This window comes from Folsomia candida, unplaced genomic scaffold, assembly GCF_002217175.1.
Source record: "Folsomia candida strain VU population unplaced genomic scaffold, ASM221717v1 Fcan01_Sc013, whole genome shotgun sequence".
In the NCBI taxonomy this organism is placed as follows: Eukaryota; Metazoa; Arthropoda; class Collembola; order Entomobryomorpha; family Isotomidae; genus Folsomia; species Folsomia candida.
Genome location: NW_019091205.1, coordinates 4,501,213 through 4,523,327, shown reverse-complemented (window position 1 = coordinate 4,523,327; position 22,115 = coordinate 4,501,213). Strand labels below are relative to the sequence as shown.

General features: G+C 35.9%; 2 long non-coding RNA genes across 6 annotated transcripts; one reads left to right on the top strand and one right to left on the bottom strand.

Annotated features, from left to right (window-relative positions):
* The first annotated feature begins 10,884 nt into the window (after nucleotides 1-10,884).
* Nucleotides 10,885-17,972, top strand: LOC110855750. The gene is made up of 4 exons (XR_002548511.2): nucleotides 10,885-11,095; nucleotides 11,285-11,380; nucleotides 11,967-12,069; nucleotides 12,742-17,972. It is a non-coding gene; the product is annotated as an uncharacterized LOC110855750 (long non-coding RNA).
* A 656-nt stretch (nucleotides 17,973-18,628) lies between these two features.
* LOC118437327 lies at nucleotides 18,629-21,899 on the bottom strand. Of its 5 annotated transcripts, none has more exons than XR_004836018.1 (6): nucleotides 21,597-21,896; nucleotides 21,062-21,233; nucleotides 20,391-20,992; nucleotides 20,235-20,331; nucleotides 20,032-20,168; nucleotides 18,629-18,824 (listed from the first exon to the last, which is right to left on the bottom strand). It is a non-coding gene; the product is annotated as an uncharacterized LOC118437327 (long non-coding RNA). The 5 variants fall into 5 exon arrangements; XR_004836022.1 differs by having other exon boundaries at nucleotides 20,081-20,168; XR_004836020.1 differs by lacking the exon at nucleotides 18,629-18,824 and having other exon boundaries at nucleotides 19,896-20,168; nucleotides 20,391-20,555; nucleotides 20,682-20,992; nucleotides 21,597-21,899.
* Nucleotides 21,900-22,115: the final 216 nt, after the last annotated feature.

Here is a 22,115-nt window from a genome sequence, read left to right as displayed (position 1 = left end):
TAAACCTCAAATAACCACCATTTGAAAAAAACAATCATATCGACCCCTCAAAAGTTAAAAACGGTTGAATCCTTTTTTGAAAATTATCCATCCAGGTCGGTGCCTAATGCAGCCATGAAGTCAAAGATTAATACAAATCACTCGTATCATACTAAGGCCTACGAAATGGGGGTCAAAACGTATGCAAAGAAATCTCCAGCAAAACATACGGGAACTAAAGAAAAAATGGTAATCGCAGAACCTCCGAAGCTTTACAACAAAAGTTCACCAAAAAAGTTAGTCATTTACGACGAGTCCTACGTGTTCAAAAACGTGACAGAAACTCCGTGAAGGCAATTTTTTCATGGGAAATGTATCACTCAAATGAAAACCGGAGAGAAATTAAAATGCTTTTCGAAATTTCTCAAAAAATCTCAGGTTTGGCTGGCGTTCCGTCAATCTGGGCATGTTTCGGACCCCTGGATTCCGATGGGCTGTGAGGAAGCACAGGTTTGATTTCGGAAATGTGTGATAGACCGTTTGATTCCTTTCATCAATGAATATCAAAGAATATAAAATATAATTTTTTGGACCGACCTTCGACAAATCCACAATCCAACAACTATGAAGGAAGAAATCGAGCAAAAACTCATTTTGGCGTCAAAAAATGGAAACCCCACAAACATCCCTCATCTTCACTCAATAAAAAAATGTGGCCTATGTGTAAGAAGTAATACTCCCAGCTTTGAGAAACAGTCGATAATTCAAGAAAATCTTGGTTACAGTGGCAGAAAATTATCAATGAAGTTACAAAGTCTTCCGAAAAAGCAGTAATGGCGGGCGTGATGAAAAACGTTAAATATGGGATGGAGAATGGACTTAAGGGGTTTCTGTTTGCGGATACCTCAGGACAGATATATTTCGAATATTTTTCAAAATTTTGGTGTTTTTGGATACATTTTTTGACCATTTTTAGGGAAAAAAATCCACATCAACACTTCCCGGGGCGACCCCTCTAATTGTGCGTCTGGCGAATTATATATAAGTTTCGCGTGTTTCGACCAATTAAAAAGTAATATATATGTAAAGACTAGGCTATTGACTTCTCATCTTCACTTACATATATCGATTTCATTATCAGAGGACGTTAATGTTATACATTCTAGTGTTGAAAAAAAAATTGACTAGATTTTCGTAATTTTGTCTTTTCTATAATGCTCTTTACATACCTCTTCAATCTCTCTGAGAGTAATGATTCGATTCTATTTTTTTCTAAATTTTGAAAATCATTTTGAGTAGATTGGATATGTTATCTTAGCAATTGTAAAGCAAGAGGTGTATAAGAGCTAATACAGTGTTCATAAGCGCTAACAGGAAAACAAAGCATGGAAAACTTTTATTATTCCCGGTAGAAGAAACATTCAAGGAAAAACTCAACAGAAGGTACTGCTGAGAAACCTTCTTCGCAAATGATTTAAATGAAAATATGTATGATGCTTGGAAATAGTGTTTAGTGTTTTAGATTAATTCATAGATAGCAGGTGTTCTTTCACTTTCGCGAATTCTAACTGGTTTGTCTATTTGCTCGATTTCCTTTGACGTAATTTCTTCGGGTCCACGTGCTGGCAAAGCGTTTGAGGCTTACTATGTATTCAAGTCGATAACTCGTCTTGTAGGATATTCCGTGTACCTCATCCCTTCCGTAATCACGGCAGTGTGAGGTACATACATATGCATGCCCCCGTATAAGTAATTAGTATGAATCTCTTATTGTACTCACTCCGTTCTTAAATTTATCCAGTAAACATACTCTCGAATAAACATACTGTTTGAGAATCGCATCTGAATGCAACCTTTATTAAAGATTAACCTCTCGGTTGCGAGCATTTTGGCGTAAAAAGTTTTCACTTGCAAACGATGGCTTCCAGTGTCGCACCTAAGGTTCCTTATGGAATACTTGGTCCATATATTCCGTGTTGTAGAAGTCCAGTCACATAGATTTGGAACATAGAAAACTAAATAATCCGGGTATCAAAACCGTGAAACATAGAATGTGAAATCATATTTTACACACAATTTCCAGTAAAACTGATTTTCATTGTGCAATAAATGTTACAGTAGGATATAAACACAGGACACATGAATTTCAAATTTTATGTCCAAAGAAGATATTTATTAAACATCAGTCAAGTAATTTAACTATCTACTGGCATTATAATTCATACCATAGAAAAGGTATATTTACTAGCTATTCACCCTTGTAGGAAAGGCTTATATGCTAGTTACGTATTTCTATAAGAAAACATTCACTGTTTTTCTCATAAGAGAAACTTTCTTTTGGGTATTTAATACTCTTTATCAGATGGGATCTACAGCTTGTACAATGTAGATCATATACTCACCAGAACATTCTCCATTTTTTATAATCTCGCCTTCGATGATGACCATCCGTACAACTCCAAAGCTGATGGTTAGAACTCAAGGTTAGAACTTTTCTCATCGATACTGTTGACATCACTTTTAGTCGGATTGACCTTATTATAGTCAGTTAATGAGGATATTATATTCTCAACCACGGAGAAAAATTTTCATCCTTGATAATTTGCTCATAATTTAATAAGCTATTGCATATCAAGCTATATCCCATGCTTTCCTCCACCAAGTTTATCATGTACTCGTGCATGTAATAAATCGAACTGGAGAAACAAGCATACACAATGCGCTGCATCGTGCCGCATCGTGAGATGAGACGTGAGTTATGTATTGTGCTAAAACAATAAATAGAGTAAAATTATCCTACCTTCTCAGTAGTGTAATCGCAATAAATCTTGTCCTGCAATCCAAGTCTAGTGTAGAATTCTTGCTGCTCGTTGAAACTCGCTAAAAACTGTTGTCCCATTAAGCGGTAGTCCGAGACTTCACCAACGATTAAGAGGAGATCATCTGAAAAAATCACTTTATTTTGGCAGGTATTAGCAAAAACTATTATGTAATAGATGTACCAATGTGTCTTATTCTGCTGAGAATTGTATAGGTCAAATTGGTCCACCTATCAGTTGCTCCCAATTTTACAATTATCTTCGGTAAAACGCATTTTCGGTGAAACTGCTTTTCATCGTACAATAAGTATTACAATTTTATTCATAAAAAATACATTTCATTATTTGGCACGTAGCACTATGTATCTAGAATCTTATTCCCAAATAAATCCTATTGTAATTCCAAGTTATACAATGATATACTGATATAATATATATATATAATGTAATTACAATGATTGTAATATTGTAATTTTTTGTATGATTTAGGTTACACAACATGAACTAATTTTTACCACTGTAATTAACTTAGTCAACTGACCCATAATGTATAGAAATGTATGTACGAATGCATGTCGAATCTATTCATGTATGTTAATAAAAGGAAAATGTATTCATACCTAAAAGGTTTTTTATATTCAAGTACATAATAATCAAGAAGTATAAGTGTCAAGAATATGATCAACAATTACAATTCTTTATCGTACTAACCTCATCTACAGAAAACACAATATAGAGCAAACTATGACATTATTCCAATTAGAATTTGGACCAAAAAGTGTGCATGTTTTTTTTAAACAAATTTACTCGCATTTCTCGATTGATGAGTTGACAGACGTTGGCTAATTACTTAAAAATCATATTGCAAAATAAAAATTGCGATTATGCACGTTGCTGTTTTTATACATCTACAAATTACAAATTATAAACACATATAACCGCAAATTATGCTTGATTATAATTATTTTCAAATTACAAAACTGATACCTGGTTCACATTTGAGATGCGCATTAATATGCTAAAGTCGTGCCATGTTTTTTAAACGTGAGCAAAATAAAGTATTCTGATATTTCATGAAATTATTATTAAGCTTCCACATCTCATGTACTTTATGTGCATGTATGTACTTTATGTACCTATGTACTGTAGATATGAAAATATGTAAATACACACGACTGACACGACGTATCAGTTTTTTGAATGTGGACGAGCTAAAAATGTTTTTATTTATAGACTGAATTAGAAATTTCTGTAATGCGTACATTATATATAATTAACGGAACGATGTCTTGTTACATGATAGTCTAAACTACATGAACACATAGATTTAATTAATTATTGATTTCGACAGACTATGTAAAAACATTATCCAAATATTTAACTGATCATCAAATTCAGCATGGATTCCAAGCAAGCTCGGAGCGATAAATGTACCAATGCATATTTAATTACTAACATATGTGCATACATATACATGCATAAATGCTTTGCACGTTCTTAAAACTTGTTTCATGAAAATGAAAATGGATTTGTGAAAAACGAAAATATTATATTCGATTATCACAAATCCAAAAAACTTGTGCCTAGAATTTCAGTTCTTCCAAACCTACATATACATATATGCTGTATGGCCTATCTAGCAATACAGTAAATACGTATAAAATTTAGTGTTTATATTCGGCATTTATAAAACCACCCCCACCCCCATCAAATCCACCCCCACCCCCACCCCCATCCACCCCCACCTTCCACCCCCATAGCAACAAATTCCATAGCAACGTTAAAAACATTCCTTAGCAACGTTAAAAAATTTATTTAGCAACATTAAAAAAATTATTTAGCAACGTTAAGAAAATTCCTTAGCAACGATAAAAAATTACTGACAATGGAGGCGCAAACCATGTTCAGCCCAGATTATTTTTTGACCAGGTTAGTTTGGAAGAGCAAGTCTTTAGAAAGAACATTTGGCTTGGCACTTGGGCAGATGCGAAAATTTCAGCACGTTATGGGCTCCCCAAGTTCGCAAAAACGCATGATTTTTGATGCAAGGTCCAGCGCGATCACTCTCGACCACTTTTTGCGAACTTGTGGCGCCCATAACTTTCTGAATTTTGCGCATCTGCGCAAGTGGTGAACCAAATGTTGTTTCTAGAGACTTGCTCTTCCAAACTAACCCGGTCAAAAAATAATCTCGGATGAACATGGTTTGCGCTCCCATTGTTAGCAACGTTAAAATAATTCCATAGAAGGGTCGGCAACCAATCAGAATGCAGGATTTCCGTAGACTTTTTTTAGGTTTAATATATTTAGATGTGGTATGTTTCTTTTGGAATTATAATTTCGATACACATTAATACATCACATTATATAATGCTTGCATCTAATTACAGTAAAACCTCTATTTATAGCCCTCTTCTAATTATAGCCGGTCTCTAAATATAGCCGGGTCTAGAGACCAAGATTTCAAAATTTTAGCCAGGTCTCTAATTATGACCTGTCTTGTCCGCTGTGTCCCTGTTCATAGTTCATTAAAGAATAATGTTGCACATTATGCCAATCAACGAATAAGTTGAACTACTATTTTTTTCGTATTAATTTCAGGTTAATAATGGATATAATCATGACAGAAAATTTAAAAAACCTGCCAAACTTCGTTTCAAGATGTAGATTAAAAGTGATTGAGTTACTTATGGCTTATCTTGCTAAATTAGAAAACTCAAATTGAGTCAAAATGAATTATATTTGATTTTGTAACATCTAAAATTTGTGGAGCAACAAAATTTAGCCGGGTCTCTAATTATAGCCGGTCTCTAATTTTAGCCGGGTCCGTGACCCTCCGTTTTGGATTTTAGCCCCGGCTATAAATAGAGGTTTTGCGGTATTTACGTTTGTTGGCTTAAAACTTTAATTGTGGACCGTCTTTAAGACGGGCTTATAGGCTAGTGTGTAAATATTTTTCAACTTTGGAGGTCTTGATAAATAAAAATTTACGCATTAACCACTTCGCCCCTATAACGACTATGTGGCGTATTTGACCTTTACACCGAATACGACCATGTGGCGTAAGTTCCCTTGGCTCCGAAATACGACGATGTGTCGTATTGACCCTTGACAACGGGAACGACTATGTGGCGTATTTTCCGTTCCCACCGGCATACGACTATGTGTCGTATCCAGAAAAAAAAATTAGGGCATTGCTCTTCCAAGTATAGTTATGAGTCAAAAATCCGCCATTTGGGCGGGAAGACGAATTGCCTCTTCGGAACCAATATTATAAAGGGAGGTAAAAACAATTTATAGCCAACTGGCTATTTCTAGCTAACACGCCTAGTTTTGAAAACTGCTGTTGCATGGAATTTTTGTCCCATATTTCAACAGCGCTTTCAGATTAAATTAGTGAAATTGTTTTTCTCGGATTTAGAACGCCCCACCGACATTTTTGGCGGGAAAACTAACCACTGTAGCCGATGAAATCTCGTTGGGCGGGAAAATTAAGAGATTACCTAGAAAGTAGCATATAATTTTCCCGTTAAAATTGAGTTATATTCAAAATGCGCTAAAGTATGGTTTCGAACGGTTGATGCTATAATTATTCATTACCAGTGCTATCAATTTAAAGCCACTGTAGGAAAACGTTTGTTTTCCCGCCCTAAGTATGCGTAAATTCTATGCATGTTAGATGTACAAGAAGCAATTTTTACACATTTTAGTCTAATCACAAAATTATTTATAGCCGATGTCACGAATTGAAAGCCATATTTGCTATGTTTAATTTTCCCGCCAAAATCGGCTTCTATAGCCCTTGACGCGCGATAATCGATTTTTGCAAATATATGTACTATTATGCACGTTATAATCAATGTTTGTGCAACTTTCCATGCGATTACAATCATTTTTTAATTCGGCGTGTTGGCTATTTTCGGCTATAAACATTAGTGGTTCGCAAAAATACACACAGGCAAATTACAACTCATAATCCGTGCCCAAATGGTTATTCGCATCAACTTTCATAAAAACGTGTCCAGAATAATTCCGGTGGGAACAGCATTTTTCAATTCATCTCCCAGTAATTAACGTTATGCAGTAGGTGAAACTTTCGGGGTCAAGGGAAGAAAAAATTCGCCGTTACTAGGGGTGAAAGGTATGAAAATATTCGTCTCTCAGGGGTGAAGTGGTTAATAATTCATAGGCTCGGCAACATCAAGGAATACCTACATATTTGCATAACATAATGTCCAAAGATAAAAGGGTAGCCGCTGTAGATAAAATTTTGATACTTAAATAAATTGGTACATAGAGGTAGGAAGTTGTGCACGCTTTGTGCAAATACTAAAATATTTACGTAGTCGACATCCTAAACACGCATTTATTAAAATTTTATCTATTACATTTTTTTTTACAAACCGATATAATCGAGAATATATTTAGAAGATGGGGTAGACGATTATTCGATATTTTTGACGCTTCATGAATAACTTGGCCCAGTATTTTAGCTAGTTGTAATGAAATGAGATGACACCAAGATAGAGGAAGTTTTAGCCAGGGAAATAGTGAACTCAAATCAGACCCAGAAAAGCTCAACAGCAGGAAATTCACGTTCAACCATTGGTCAACTTTTCCTCATTTTACGACATATTTATTGGAACAATTGATTCATGGTCTCATTAAAATACAACTAGTAAAAAGTAATCTGTTTACACTATCAAAAATAATGTCACCCGTTTGAAAAGTAAATGGACTCTAAATTCATTTCGACTACAATGAACCGTCCTGAATTTACCATTCCTTTCTTTGCGACCACTTTCATTTTAAATTTTCCCCTTAGCAATGAATTAACGTTGAATACCATTGTTTCAAAAATATCAGACTTGTACGAAATAAATTTTAGGTTATCACTCCCCCACCCCACATTTCGTAACGTAGACTTTCAACTTATCAAAAAAATCCCCATCACAATATCCTACAGCCTCGAAAAGTCAGTTAACTGGCGAGATGGCGAATATCAAGTGGAGAAGGAAGCTTACCATGGGGCCCCACCAAAAAAATATGGCTCCCAAAAAATCAAGATTTTCCTAACAATGGCACAACATATTTACGACTTATCTCATAAAATTGCACAATCTGGACATGCAGCACGCACCAGTGGCAACATTCTATTTTACAATGTTGCAAATTCAGACGAAATTATCCAGAAACTCGATGACATAACACAACTGGGGTTCACTTGTCCCTTGACATTCGTAACCGTTATGGCAACCTCAAAAAATATGGAACTTTCGTCGCTCCATCAACTCTGTTACCTCTGTCCACCAACTGACCCGTTGGTCGTACTAAGCTTACTTCAAAATCCTACCCAAATTATGGAGATTCACTCAAAATTATCATCGAATGGGTACGGGGCTAAAATGGCTTTGAGGAGCCGACATAGATTGGCTACGGATGACGTGATAAGTAAAAATCTAAAATTGGCAAACTGTCAAAAGTATTTTGATTCTGAACCGTGGTGCCAAAGTCATAATCCACTTTATGAAATTATGATGGAGCGATTAAATGCGTCAATAGCAGGTACAAAAAATCTTTCAATTTTAACCCCTTTTAAACTAACGATGTTTTAATAGTACTTCCATTCGCTATGATATTGATTTAATACATATTTACACATGAGAGCAACCAATTAAGCCTTTCAGTTTATCTTTCTTTTTACTGTGATACGTTTTCCAGATATTAGCGTGTTCTGATCTCAAATGTATTAATAAATGTGCAAATATACAATATTCCCTCAGCTTGGAGTTCTTGTCCGCCATTGGATGACAAAGACGACTACGATTGGGCCCCGCTCTACCTTTGCGAAGCTGGCTTCGTAACCCCACAACCCGAAAATACCTCAGACTACCTTCATTCCAAATTGTTATCTTTCACCCAGGGGAAACTGTGTATAGTTTACTGTATCAATAAGGCCGACTACGACCCGCCTTCTTGGGCCTGGGTCGCATCACCGTTCGACACCCCGACCTGGTTCGGCCTTCTCATCACCATTGCGCTTTTCGCCCTCGTTGGCCGCCGAATCTCCATGATGCTCAATGCCGTCAACTTTTTCATTTATATTGGTCCCTCTAATTTTAAAAATTGGAAGAATCCCGCCCTATTCTTCTCTCTAGCCTTAATCTCTTTTCTAAGTTATCACTACGAAGCTTTCATGACGACGAATATAACAGCTCCGTTAGGGCTTCACGTCCTTCTCGATATAAAAGAATGGCTCGACAACGGATTTCGACTAATTGTACCTAGTATGCATATCCTAAACGTATTAAGGTTTGCAATGGGGGAAGAAATTAGGCAACAATTAGGACGAAATATTTCCGCCCGAGATTTAATCGTAGACGCTGAAATGGGGCAAGGCCCGGAGCAATTTAATCTGACTTGGCGCCATAAAATGGCCTCCATTAAGGGTGTATTCTACATTTATGAAGTATTGGCGTATAAGTTGAAGACAGAAAAGATCGTGAGTCGGGATGGCAACGTTGTCTGTTTCGTAATTAATAATTGTCTTGGTCCATTTACTGTCTTGATGAATTCCTACTCAAGTATGACGGGTTCCTGGTTTTTGCAAAATGTTTTGTTATGGAACGGCCCGGCTGGCATTGATAGAATGTTTCAAGACAGATACTTTACCAAAATTGCGAGAAAACTGGCAACGAATAATGTAAAAACTCAAGCTTTAACAAATGGTGACGAAATAACAGCGGAACTTAGATTGAGATTGTATTCAAATTTTGGAGTTTTATTTTTGTACGTAGGGTTTTTATTGGGTGTGAGTTTGGCTGTATTTGGGATTGAATTTAGATGTAACGTTGTTTTGAGCAAATTTTCTAGAATTTTCCAAGAGCGATATCGGCTAATTTTGTTGGGCCTCAAATCTGCTGTTAATTTGGTCAGTGGAAAAATTTCGAAAATTAAGAAAAGAATTTTTGATTTATTTATCATTATTTTCCTAAATGTACTGGCTTTATTTAGAATTATTAACATGTGTGGAAGAAAATAATTTCTCCAATTATGGCTCTTAAGACTAGAAAGATTCTTGTATGCCTTCTCACGGGACAGGTGGTAAGGAATTTGGTTGTCCCGCCCCGAGGATAAATTATCTATTTAAGTACCTCTCATAAATTTTGTGACATGAGAGCGGGGAATGCGATGACGCCAGCGGTCTCGCTCCGATTTTGACGAAACCACGATAATTATGTAGATAAATAATTAAACACGTGTTTCAGGATGTTTCATAATTAATTACCTATTAATTTAGTTAATTAATAATTTAGTACCGTTCTTATGAACATGGATGTATGTGTATGATATGAATGTCGTACATATTTACATAATGCGTAATAAACTTCTTACAGTACATACATATTTTCTAACATATCATGAGAAATAAATATTAAATTTAGGTATATATAGATTTATATATGTACATCTGTATATATTTCTAAGGCAAAGTTATATTATGAATTTAATTATAATTTACCAAGTTAGGTCAGAAGGTCGCAGGTAAAAAAAAGTTAAGTTTAAAATTTACATTATAGATAGAACAAAATTAAACAGTAACAAAACAATACTGAAAAACCGAATCTGTACACACATATGTAATGTTAAACAAGGCATTATTACATGATCATTTATGTAAACTAAATACACAAATGTATATGTAAATACATTCGTATGTACACAGATCCAACTATATTTATGTAGGTAGACATTTTTTCCTCAATATGTATGTAATTTTGGTCATCAAATTCAGCATGGGCCTCCAGCAAAAGCGAGTCCGCACACAAATAAATATGTATGATACTCGATATGTATGTAAACATGTATTCGGCTCAAGTCAAAGGTGTAAATTCAATAAATAAGTTGTCCTACCCTAACCCTGGCTTTCGTCTTTTTGCAGCCGCATGTATACGAACTTGTTGATTGAGAATTTACATACTTCTTAATTCCTTCTTTGTTCCCAGGACGAAAAGTGGGTAGCATCTGGCACTCGTGTTCATTACCATGACGACAAAATCGTCAGTCATCATATGCCAAGAGACAAACGAGTTCCGTTCTTTGTCCGTTTTATTTTGCATTGCTACGTCGCCCTCTCCCTGGGAAGGTTGGGAGAGGGCTAAATCTGCAAAATTTTAGGCAATACATAAAGTGATAGATATTCATAAACCGAAAATTCTCAACGTCTAACTACTTTTATCAGGACAAACTTGTGTTGCTTCAATTAGTAACCGATCTGGGAATCTCTTCAAAAACATGTAAGTAAATATATTTTTTATGAAATTGATAACTCCTGATATTGAAAATAATATATATTCAAAATTATAAAGAAATATGTCCTGCAGTCAGTAATTTTTTTGCACACATGCAAAAAAAATAGCAAACTTAAATGTACTTAATTTTGCCAATTATAATATTTGCTGTTTTTGTTGAATGATTTTACATAGGTGGAGGGCAGACATGTATGTATTTATTTGCAACTTTTCACTTGATGACGACAGATGGTCAAACTTCGTTGGAGTGATACCTACATAAATTTATGCGTAAGTTAAAAAAATACAATTCGCCGTTGAAGCTACAAAACATGATTTTTTTGGCATTTCCTCCTTCCCACGGTAACATCAATGTTGGAGGCCGAATAATCGCAACGGCGAACAGATCATGCATTGCATATTTAACAGTTTTTTGTCATATATTTCTGGATTTTCAGAAATTTCATAATATTTTTTTTTAATATTGTTAAATATGTATACAGTGCATACGGACATCTTTCTATTTTTTTAAGCATATGCTCATAGATATCTCCACTTTTGGTACAAAAATATGCAAATCTTTTCGATAATTTTTAAATTCATTAAGATATTTGATGAATATTTCAACTATCTAAGACGATTTTTTAATCTCTAAGAAATTCTACCACCTAAAACCCAGAGAATTAATTCATGTAGAGGTATAAAATTATTTTTTTACATTTTGACATTTTTGCAACTATTGAATATATAATTCCACAATTTTTCCTGAAATCTCACACGTCCGGCCTCGGCATATCCATACATATTCAATTGAATGAAAAATGTTCACATTTTCTTAGAATTGATATTGGTACAACTAATATGTTGTTTTATTAAGTGATTGGATCTAACGACTTGCACTGGAGAATATGCACATAATTTAAATCTCAACTCTGGGATATGAACTACATACAAAATGGGAATCATTTAATTTCACCGAGGTAAGTGGATCATTACTTTTAAGCTGACTCTCTTAAATTCTTTAACACACTCTTAATAAAAATGAGTAAAATTTACTCATGGTAGAGTAAAAAAAAGAGGATGACATAAAACTTTTCCAACGTTGTGCAAAACTTGTTAAATGGCTGGGTAAATTTTGAATAATGTTGATTAAGTGATAATTCTGTTATGAACCGTAATGGATGGATGGGGGCGTGGGAGTTTAGACAACGACACTTGACACAAAATTTTATTTTCATAATCCATGTGCTCTGAAACGATTTAGATATTTTTGATCAATTGATTTCTAGCGTACTTTATTTATTCCGGGGATAGTAGGGGATAAAAAAATCTCGTTTTAGCGTCACGTCGTTTAATATCGTTCCCAAACAAAGTTCTTAAAAGTACTTTACATACGTAAGGCGCCGTCCATAAATTACGTAAATTACGTAGGCTCCAATGATATCGTGCCTATGTTACGCATGTTAAAGAGGTGGAGGGGGTCTAGAAAATCGCGATTTTTGCGTTACGTAATTTATGGACGGCCCCTAATACGTATGTATGGCTAAATTATTAAATCTAATAATTCTGAATATTTCCACTCATTAACTGCTAGGTACATACCATTCGGAAAATATGGTCTGTTTAAAACCACAATTTTTTAAAAATTTCAGTTGTGAAACTACAATCTACTTCATAACCATCAGCAGCAGCAGGGCCTGACACAATTTGTACCTCAACCATTTTCCCTGAAAATGTACGCGATATGGACCAGATTTAGGGGCAACACAATCACCTCAGTAAATATTTCGTCTCCACAAAATTCCGCCATCATTCAAGTATCGAGTAAACATTAAATTTCTCTAAGCTAATTAAGGTTCAAAATTAGTAATACGGAAATTTTTAGACTCATCATAGGATAAGTCGGTACATACATATATGTACCGACTTATCCTACTATCTTAGTATACTATCTTATTATATGGTATACTATCTAATTTCCACAAATCGTACCTTTTTTGGGGACGTTTTCGGTCAAAAACGTTGAATTATTTTAACTTGTAATAAGCAGGCACAGTACAACTTTTAATTAAGATTAATTCATATTTTATCAAAAATGACATTAGATAATGAGAAATGTAGGTAGGTAGGTACATAATATCTGGGTTATGAAATATTTGTCCCAGGTAAATTACATTTTAGTACGCTCTAAGGAATCCCACATATAGCGTTTTTCGCTAGCCATTCGAGTGCCATGTATTGTGGAATGTTAATTCACCGCACTACAAATGATGACCAACTGTTCAAACATAGAATTTCAGTCATAATGAGGGTATTCACTACGAGTTCGCATGTCGGCATCGGGACATAACTTTTTCTAAATTCCTAATTTAGGGAAACCAAAAAGTGAAGACACTTCGGCGAAATGACGGTTCCGCAGTGTTTCGTTTCTTGCGGGTTTTTCTCATCTTTTGCACTGCACAGCAAGAAATGCAAGAAAGTGCAAGAAACACAGCGCCATCTAGCGACGCGCCTAAAGAACTATGGCGGCGGGAAGCAGTTTCTTGCACTTTGCATTTCTTGCGGGTAAAAATAGCTGCAAGAAATCAATTTCTTGCGGTTATTTCTTGTAGGTGGTTAGTGCACCCAAAACACTAACGGTTCGTAAAATTCCGTGTACGGCATTCCAAAAATTTCAAACGGAAAATCTTTGATAACTAAGATACTAGAGATTTATGAACTTTTCCAATTGCAAAATTTTCACATTTGTGAAAATTATTTTGTTAATTAAAGGCTAGCCCAGGTCCTGTGCCTCACAATTCAATTTATAAGCCACAATTTTTTTGCAAATATTACCAACCATGCATACTCGATTTGAACACCCCCAATATATCTTGAATGTCAGAACTTTAAAAAATCGCTTACATTAATCGTAACTACGTTATGCATTTAAGATGCAGCATTATAAATACTATATCACAGCGAACAATCATATTTACCTCCGTGAGGTAGGCGATAATTTTGTCGCAAAATCCAAACATATAACTTGGTGTCCCAACAAAGTTGGACCTTTTCGGCACCATGCCTTGTACCTGACTATAGTATTTCTTGATTGGTCCACTACCCTTGTCCGTTTTCAGCATCGGAGCGGTCACATCCGTCTGCAAAAGCTCTCGCGAATGTCCAAAGCAACATTCTGGTGTCCAGATCGAAACTGGAATTCCGAAAATCCAAAGTTGAGGTTGGATATCAACTTCGAAACTTGCAATCTTGGCAGGTCCCAATCTTTTCGTTAGTCCTTCTGATTCATAGATTTTATAGTCACACGTGGAATCCCTTTGACACTAAGGTACGTTACGTCATCTAGGCAGACGATACTGGCGCAAGGTCCTCCTCGCAGATAGCTACGAAGGGCTGAAATTATCACATTGATCATAAGTTTTTCCCCGTGGGAGACATCTATGTACCAAAGTGGTATCCTATCCAATATTTTATTCTCACAATTCCATTCGGACTATCCTGAACGTGGCGACCACATTCAAATTGTGTACATATTTTCATAATTACGATGCTGGCTGAGAGTTAGCCTTCCATTTTTAATGTAGATATAGTGCTCCCTTGTCCGGAATTTTGCAACGCCGTGTCTCCCTTCACAGACTGAGTACTTGCTATTGTCGAGTCTGGGAACAAGTTTATCTCGTCCGACGCTGGGTATTTCGTTTACCAGTTGTGTCAGTCGTTTTGTGGTAGGGTCCACCCAAATACTTTCATTATTTCGTTCAGAGCAGATATCCAGAGGATATGTTTCTTTGGATAACTATGATAACCTATCCCTTTATAATGCAATCAGAATTCTACTTTCTCATTTGCAAATTCTACCTTGTATTCGTTCATTTTTTCAAGCACAAAGTTTAACGTGCTGGTCCGCTCGTTTTTGATTAATTACGATAACCGAAAAATTTCTTCATTTTCGGTATTTATTTGCTATTGTAGTGTAAGCCTCTGCTCGTCTTTGGCAACTTTTAATGTTGCGAGTTGCTCCTCAACAATGTGCAGCTTTGCCTCCATGAAATGCACGGAGCTTTCACTATCTTTTAAATTGCGTTGCATTTTTTCTAACTGGTCTTGCTGCTAGTTCAGTTTATTCCGAAGACAGCTTCCAAATTCTCTCTCTGCAATTAGCATGTCATTAACATTCCTAATTATCTCGTCATTGTTCGCAGAGGATTCTTTTGGATGCTGTGACGTTTGCTTCGAGATCCTATTTTCGTCTTCCAATGTTGCAACTTGTAATTTCAACGCCTCAATTTTTTCACTCGAGAATTCTATTTTATACTCGTTCATCTTCCCAATATTGGTGAACGAATTAGGATTTTCCAGAATAAATTGGAGATCTTGGTCTCCAATTGTTTTACCTGGTTCAACTGGAACCAAGTTTATTATATCTCTTGTGGGAGATATGTTCGAAAAACTATCCCCATTAAGCACTACCTCGGCTGGTTGAGGACCACCCTCGGTCTCCATTTCGATGATTTCGTCCATGGTTTCCCCCTCCGGGGAGAATGGGGTCGATCGGAAAAACAGGCGTCTCCTGACGTCAGTTGATGTCTTTCATTTTAATTGCAGGAGCTTTCGGCGTTACAGGAGAATTACAAGGAGTATTTGGAGATTGTTCCATTCTAATTGGCGAAAAGCTTGTTTAAAGTTCTAAACTCTTGTGAATTGCGAATGATAAGAATACCGTTCATGCAGCTCTTTATATGCAAAATAATAATGCACCAACGCTTGATACTTTTTTGCAACAAAGAGCTTTGCATTTATTTAACCATAACTATTTACTTATTTTTGTTAACAATGTTTAGCATACCGTATCATAATCGGGGGGTTCATTGCAGAATTCATACGCCTTATTCTTTTAAACTAATGCCTGGATCTGCTTAACTCGCACATCCGTTGTATAAAAAGCATTAAGAGCAACATAATAATAATCACGAACATGGTAAAAGTTCTAGGGGAATCACTGTATATGATCAAACTTAATGTAGAGTTTGGCTTAATTATTAGTTGTGGGAATTTCGTGAGTTGGTTAGGTTAGGTTAGGTTATCGATCTTGATCCTCATGCCGCATTCAAGTTCGTCGGGTTGATAAATTCGCTTCGCAGGTTGTCCAATCTCCAAATCAGAGCACTCGTCCAAATTGCAGTAACCACCAACGATCCAGCTTAGGTTTGATCTTCGAGGGTTACGCATGCATGAATATCGAGGTTGACCCGCTGCATAATACATATGCTTGCAGAAACCGGATTCGCCGTCGGATGTACATTATATGCAATCATTAGAAAGGGATGTAGAGTTTTCTCCCTTTTCATTATTTCGTTCAGAGCTGATATCCAGAGGATATGTTTCTTTGGACAACTATGATAGCATATCCTTTTATAATGCAATCAGAATTCTATGTACTTTCTCATTTGCAAATTCTACCTTGTATTCGTTCATTTTTTCAAGCACAAAGTTTAACGTGCTGGTCCGCTCGATTTTGATTAATTACGATAACCGAAAAATTTCTTCATTTTCGGTATTTATTTGCTGTTGTAGTGTAAGCCTCTACTCGTCTTTGGCAGCTTTTAATGTTGCGAGTTGCTCCTCAACAATGTGCAGCTTTGCCTCCATGAAATGCACGGAGCTTTCACTATCTTTTAAATTGCGTTGCATTTTTTCTAACTGGTCTTGCTGCTCGTTCAGTTTATTCCGAAGACAGCTGCCCAATTCTCCCTCTGCAATTAGCATGTCATCAACATTCTTAATTATCTCGTCGTTGTTCTCAGAGGATTCTTTTTCATGCTGTGACGTTTGCTTCAAGATCCTATTTTCGTTTTCCAATGTTGCAACTTGTAATTTCAACGCCTCAATTTTTTAACTCGAGAATTCTATTTTATACTCGTTCATCTTCTCAATATTGGTGAACGAATTAGGATTTTCCAGAATAAATTGGAGATCTTGGTCTCCAATTGTTTTACCTGGTTCAACTGGAACCAAGCTTATTATATCTCTTATGGGAGATATGTTCGAAAAACTACCCCCAGTCAGCACTTAACCTGCGGGTTGTGGAGGGTCGTCCGTTTCCATCTCTTCTAAAATGTCTTCCATCATTTCCCCCTCTGGCGAGAATGGGGTCGACTTAAAAAAATTGGCAACGGCTTTTGCTTTCAGTCATGCTACTTTGAGGGTTGATGGGGAATTGAAGGGGGTAGATGAGTTATCCATATCCAATTACATATTTTACTGAGTTGAAACTTTCAGATTTTGCGAATAATATATATAATATATGTACAATGTCATTTAACACGCAAAATAATAATTCATCTAATGTTAAGTACCCACAATTGCTGTGTATCTATGTATTTGTTATTTATTTTGTACATATATTTAAAATGTGACTGTGGAAAACGTTAACCAATTTTATTCAGACGTCAAGTGATATACATGTAGCTTGCCATAAAAAATGTTATGTGAGACATAAAGGTAATAATATCTTGCATACCATATGTACCCCCTTGTTAATCTTGCTCTTCATCTTTCAAACAACATTTAAGTTTTTTATAAAAAAAATTTCTTTATTTCGCACTTGATGATGCAAATTGTATTCTCAGATACGAGTGTAATATATAAATATGAGTGTAATTCCAAAATGATGACAATGATTGTAGTATTGTAACATGCTAACGGTAATTTAGGTTATGTTACACTCGATGCACTTATTTTCTACTATAATTAGTCAGGGTAATTAATAATTTAGCGTAGTTAATATCGATGTTAACATATGTGTATCGTACATATTTATTTATTTGTTTGAAGAGTAAAAATGTACATTTCATTAATCAATACATTTTATGAGCTTGACAAGAAATTATCGTTCTTTTTGCGTCCACATCATTTACCGAAGACAATTTTCAGAATACGATGATGCATATAATTGTTCCAACAAAAATTAAGATCAAAATATATGGAATCGTGTGTGTGACATATATATACTAAATTTTCTAACATTCCGTGTATAGTAAATAGAGATTACATAAATATAAACATACAAATGAACATCAGGCAAACGATGTAGGGACCGTCCATAAATTATGTCACGCAAGAAGAGGAGCGGGTGTCCAAGGCTTCAATGATATCGTGCTTATGTGAAACATGTTGAACGTGGGGGGATGGTTGTAGGGTCTCAAAATTAGAGATTTCTGCGTGCCGTAATTTATGGATGTCCCCATACACCCTTGCACATGATTAATCAAGTTATACACATCAATTTACGTGTATTTCTGCTGAGAAATTTAGGCTGCCTCTATAATATCCCCAAATAAATTATTTAACGTGTTATTAAACGTGGCAAGTTATTAAACGTGCAAAATATGTTTTTCATGCACTTAATCAAATCCAGCATAAAAAGAGGAGAAAACGCACCCCCAGGGCTGGCAAATTTTTCATTTTCCAAATTTGCTGCCAATTTTTCCCGCTTTAGATGCAAATATCTCCGCCAAACCGGCGCATTGGCAGATAGTTCCATTTGCAAATTTAATACTAATTATATTTGTGATTGATTAACGCTAGTCTGGTCCAAATCTGTGAGCATACGTTGGGAGACCTCCATTGTTAGTTGACAAATTCCCCACTTTCCAAATTTACTGGGCGTTTTCGCCTCCTCGGATGCAAGTGCCTCTGCCAATTCGATTCGGTTTGTTCAATACCAATGGTGCGCCTAACATATTCATATAATTGTCAAGGGGATTTTTCTATTTTTTCCCCATGAAGTGCAACTGTCTTGCAATGTGGGGCATTGTGAGGCAGTTCGCGCTATATGAGAAACATATAGTATGTTGTTCCTAATTCTTATGGAGAATGTCGGGCGCTCGTATGGCGAAACGTTTTGACCTACAGGTTTCAACTAAGCGGCGTTGGATACATCTCACCGAGCTTTAAAATGACATTTCTCAGAATTACAGTATCTCGAACCATACCAAAGATATCAACGTTAATACGTTTTTTCGCGCCAAAAATCTTAAAAGCTACCCCAAATGGGTTGGGTGCATGATAGAGACATACATGCAATTACAAATATGTCCAGAAGTACTTCAGCTACAACGTTAGTTTGAAACTTTTTTTTGATTAAGGCTTCAGTTTGGAGCAAAGTTCGAATTTGTGTGATTTTTCGTGATTAAAAGTGTCAATTTGTTCGCGGACCTACAGCCAAAGCGTTACGTTTTAGAGACTTGGACCTTAAGAAAATTATGTAGGAGAGGGTCCAACTTATGACCCTCAGAGGACATACTTTTTTGAATTCGGTCATGGTTTCTGAGTTATGGCGCGATTTTTTAAACGGTTTGAAATTTTAATTTTTCATAAGGTTACGTGTACTACCTTAGAAATATTTAACTTTAATTTAATTTTTGGCATACACAAGGCTGGCATAAATCAGATAAGATGAAAAGAATTAAATAAGCTATGCGGTAAAACCGCTGAAAACTCTATTTTTTCAATAATATATTATGGGCAAATTAGAAAGAGAGAAAAAGTACAAAACAAGATGCAGTACCCATTATTTGAAACTAATATTTCGGGGAGAAAATAGGAGCATATCAGAGGGCCGGAATTTGCCAAATTCGCATTCGCCATCTGTACCAGTCGTCGGGCAAAGTGACCTCTCATTTGCTCCTATTTTCTCCCCGAAATATTAGTTTCAAATAATGGGTACTGCATCTTGTTTTGTACTTTTTCTCTCTTTCTAATTTGCCCATAATATATTATTGAAAAAATAGAGTTTTCAGCGGTTTTACCGCATAGCTTATTAATTAGCATCAATTCATGCAAAAAACTCGTTAACATACAGACGGACAGACAGACGGACGGACAAGAGGAATTCAATAGCTCCCGTGCTACGCAGGGTGAGCTAATAAAGTATGAATTACTTGCTCAGATTTATGCGCTTAAGCAGTTTTAAGCTCTGCATGTGCATACCGACGGCACATTTTGCTAACGGCGAGTGAGACACAATTCCAACCTGGATCCCAGGAATGCTGCTCATCAAAGGCCCTCCATAATCCTCCTTTCGATAATTCAGATTATGTCAGCCTAAATTTACACAATGCCACAAACAAGTAACAAAAATTACCTCACAAGCTCCATATCCAGGTGATGATTGCGTACAAATTTGATCACTTGTGATTATATCACCTGGTTCAAGATTAGAAACTTCGGCGGCACATTCCCTGTTGGTTATGGTTACAGTGTTTAGTTTCTGTAGGTATGTCCACCCTTGAAAATTTACAATTATTCCCACAGATGTTGATGCTCTCGACTTTGTGGGGTACGAAATGTTAAAAGCTTAACCCCATCCTAAAACTGTAGTATCCACTCCGTCACCAGTATATGCCAGGGCTAACACAACAGTCCCAATTCTTGGGTTTAATAGTACTGGAAATGGCGACGCGAGCTGTAGAATAAAGCAGAAAATTCATTTCAATGCACATTCGTACGGAAGATTCGTATAAAATTATTTATGTTTTTTTAACAAAAAGCATTTAGCAAAAAGGGAGTCATCATTCACTTAGGATACTACCTATTTATTTTATTAGGTTAAGACGCGATGTGATGCTTCATTTTATACTTGATCATATGACATTCCTGTGCCTAATCGTTTGTCATTGCTCGATGGACTTTAACACAGTGCACCTCAGTTTTAAATTCCTATATAAGTTTGTATCAGTAAAAAAAAACTTAATTAGTGCAATGTCGTTGACCCTGGTGACATTATTCCATCCGTTGTGAATAACAAATTCCGAAGATAGTCTCGAAACGCCGCCAGAGCCGAGTTCATTTGACCCGGCAAATACTGCCAAGTAATTTGCCGTTTTCCCTTCTACACATCGTCTAAGAATGAAACAAATAATTGACAGTGCTTAATTCCTCAACATGGAGTATTGGTTTATCCTGTTTTACGCAGCAGTTAGAACAGTCCAAGCAGAAATTAGGGTCCCACTACAGAAATGGCTGCCGGCATAATGTAAGGAAACCATGAAAGGGAACTCCCCTTCCGCAGCTGGAGTCCTACCATGAAGGAACGGGTTAATATCATTCAACGGTTGCACGGCCAACGGTTACGTGCCAAGCGCTAGAAGTAAATACAATTACAAAATCTATCAACTCAAAATTTGTCAAGAATTGCGAAGTAAAAATCTCAGTGGGACGGAGAAATACAAACTTGGGTCTCTTTGGTCATGCATTAAGCATACAGAGCGAAAAATCTTCCGTCTCATAGAGATTTTTTATTTTGCAATATTCCCCCTAAGATTAAATCGTTGCGAACTTAATAATAATTCAAACCTCCAGGCAATCTAAATAATTAGTAATTTACTACTCATTTGATAATCTAAACTCTATCATCTGTTTAATCTATATATGTTGATTATTGTCAAGCATAATTATCCTTGTTATTTACCTATTGTCGATTAATCAAGAAATCTAGGAAACTTACCATTGCCGTGGGTGAGTTGAATGACGAGTCCTGAAATGCAAACTATGAATAACATATTCATTTTCGGTGTAGACGGTAAGGCAACAAGAATAAGAATATTATACGGGACACTTAATTCCCTGCTTTTATACTTGTCCAAAATTTAAGTTGAGCTACACGCTCATCTGTAAAAACTACTTTGTTATGCGCTTTAATCTGAATTAGATAATCCTGACGTATTAATTTGTGATAACGCTAATTGTTGTGGGATTAGGGTTTTTAGAAGTTTCAACCACTAATCCTACCTATTTAACTGAACTCAGATTATGTATTGAATACCACTCCAATTGAATTGAAATCGACTTTGACAACACACATAACCTATCCTAACCTCCCCTGTGTACATATAATCTTGTGTAATAAATGGCTTACCAGCTCCCACTACAAACATAAATGTGTTAATGCGATTTGAATCTGCAAAATAAATTATTGAGCTTTAGCGTTATAAGTATACTCTACATAAGTGCGAATTTGGCAATA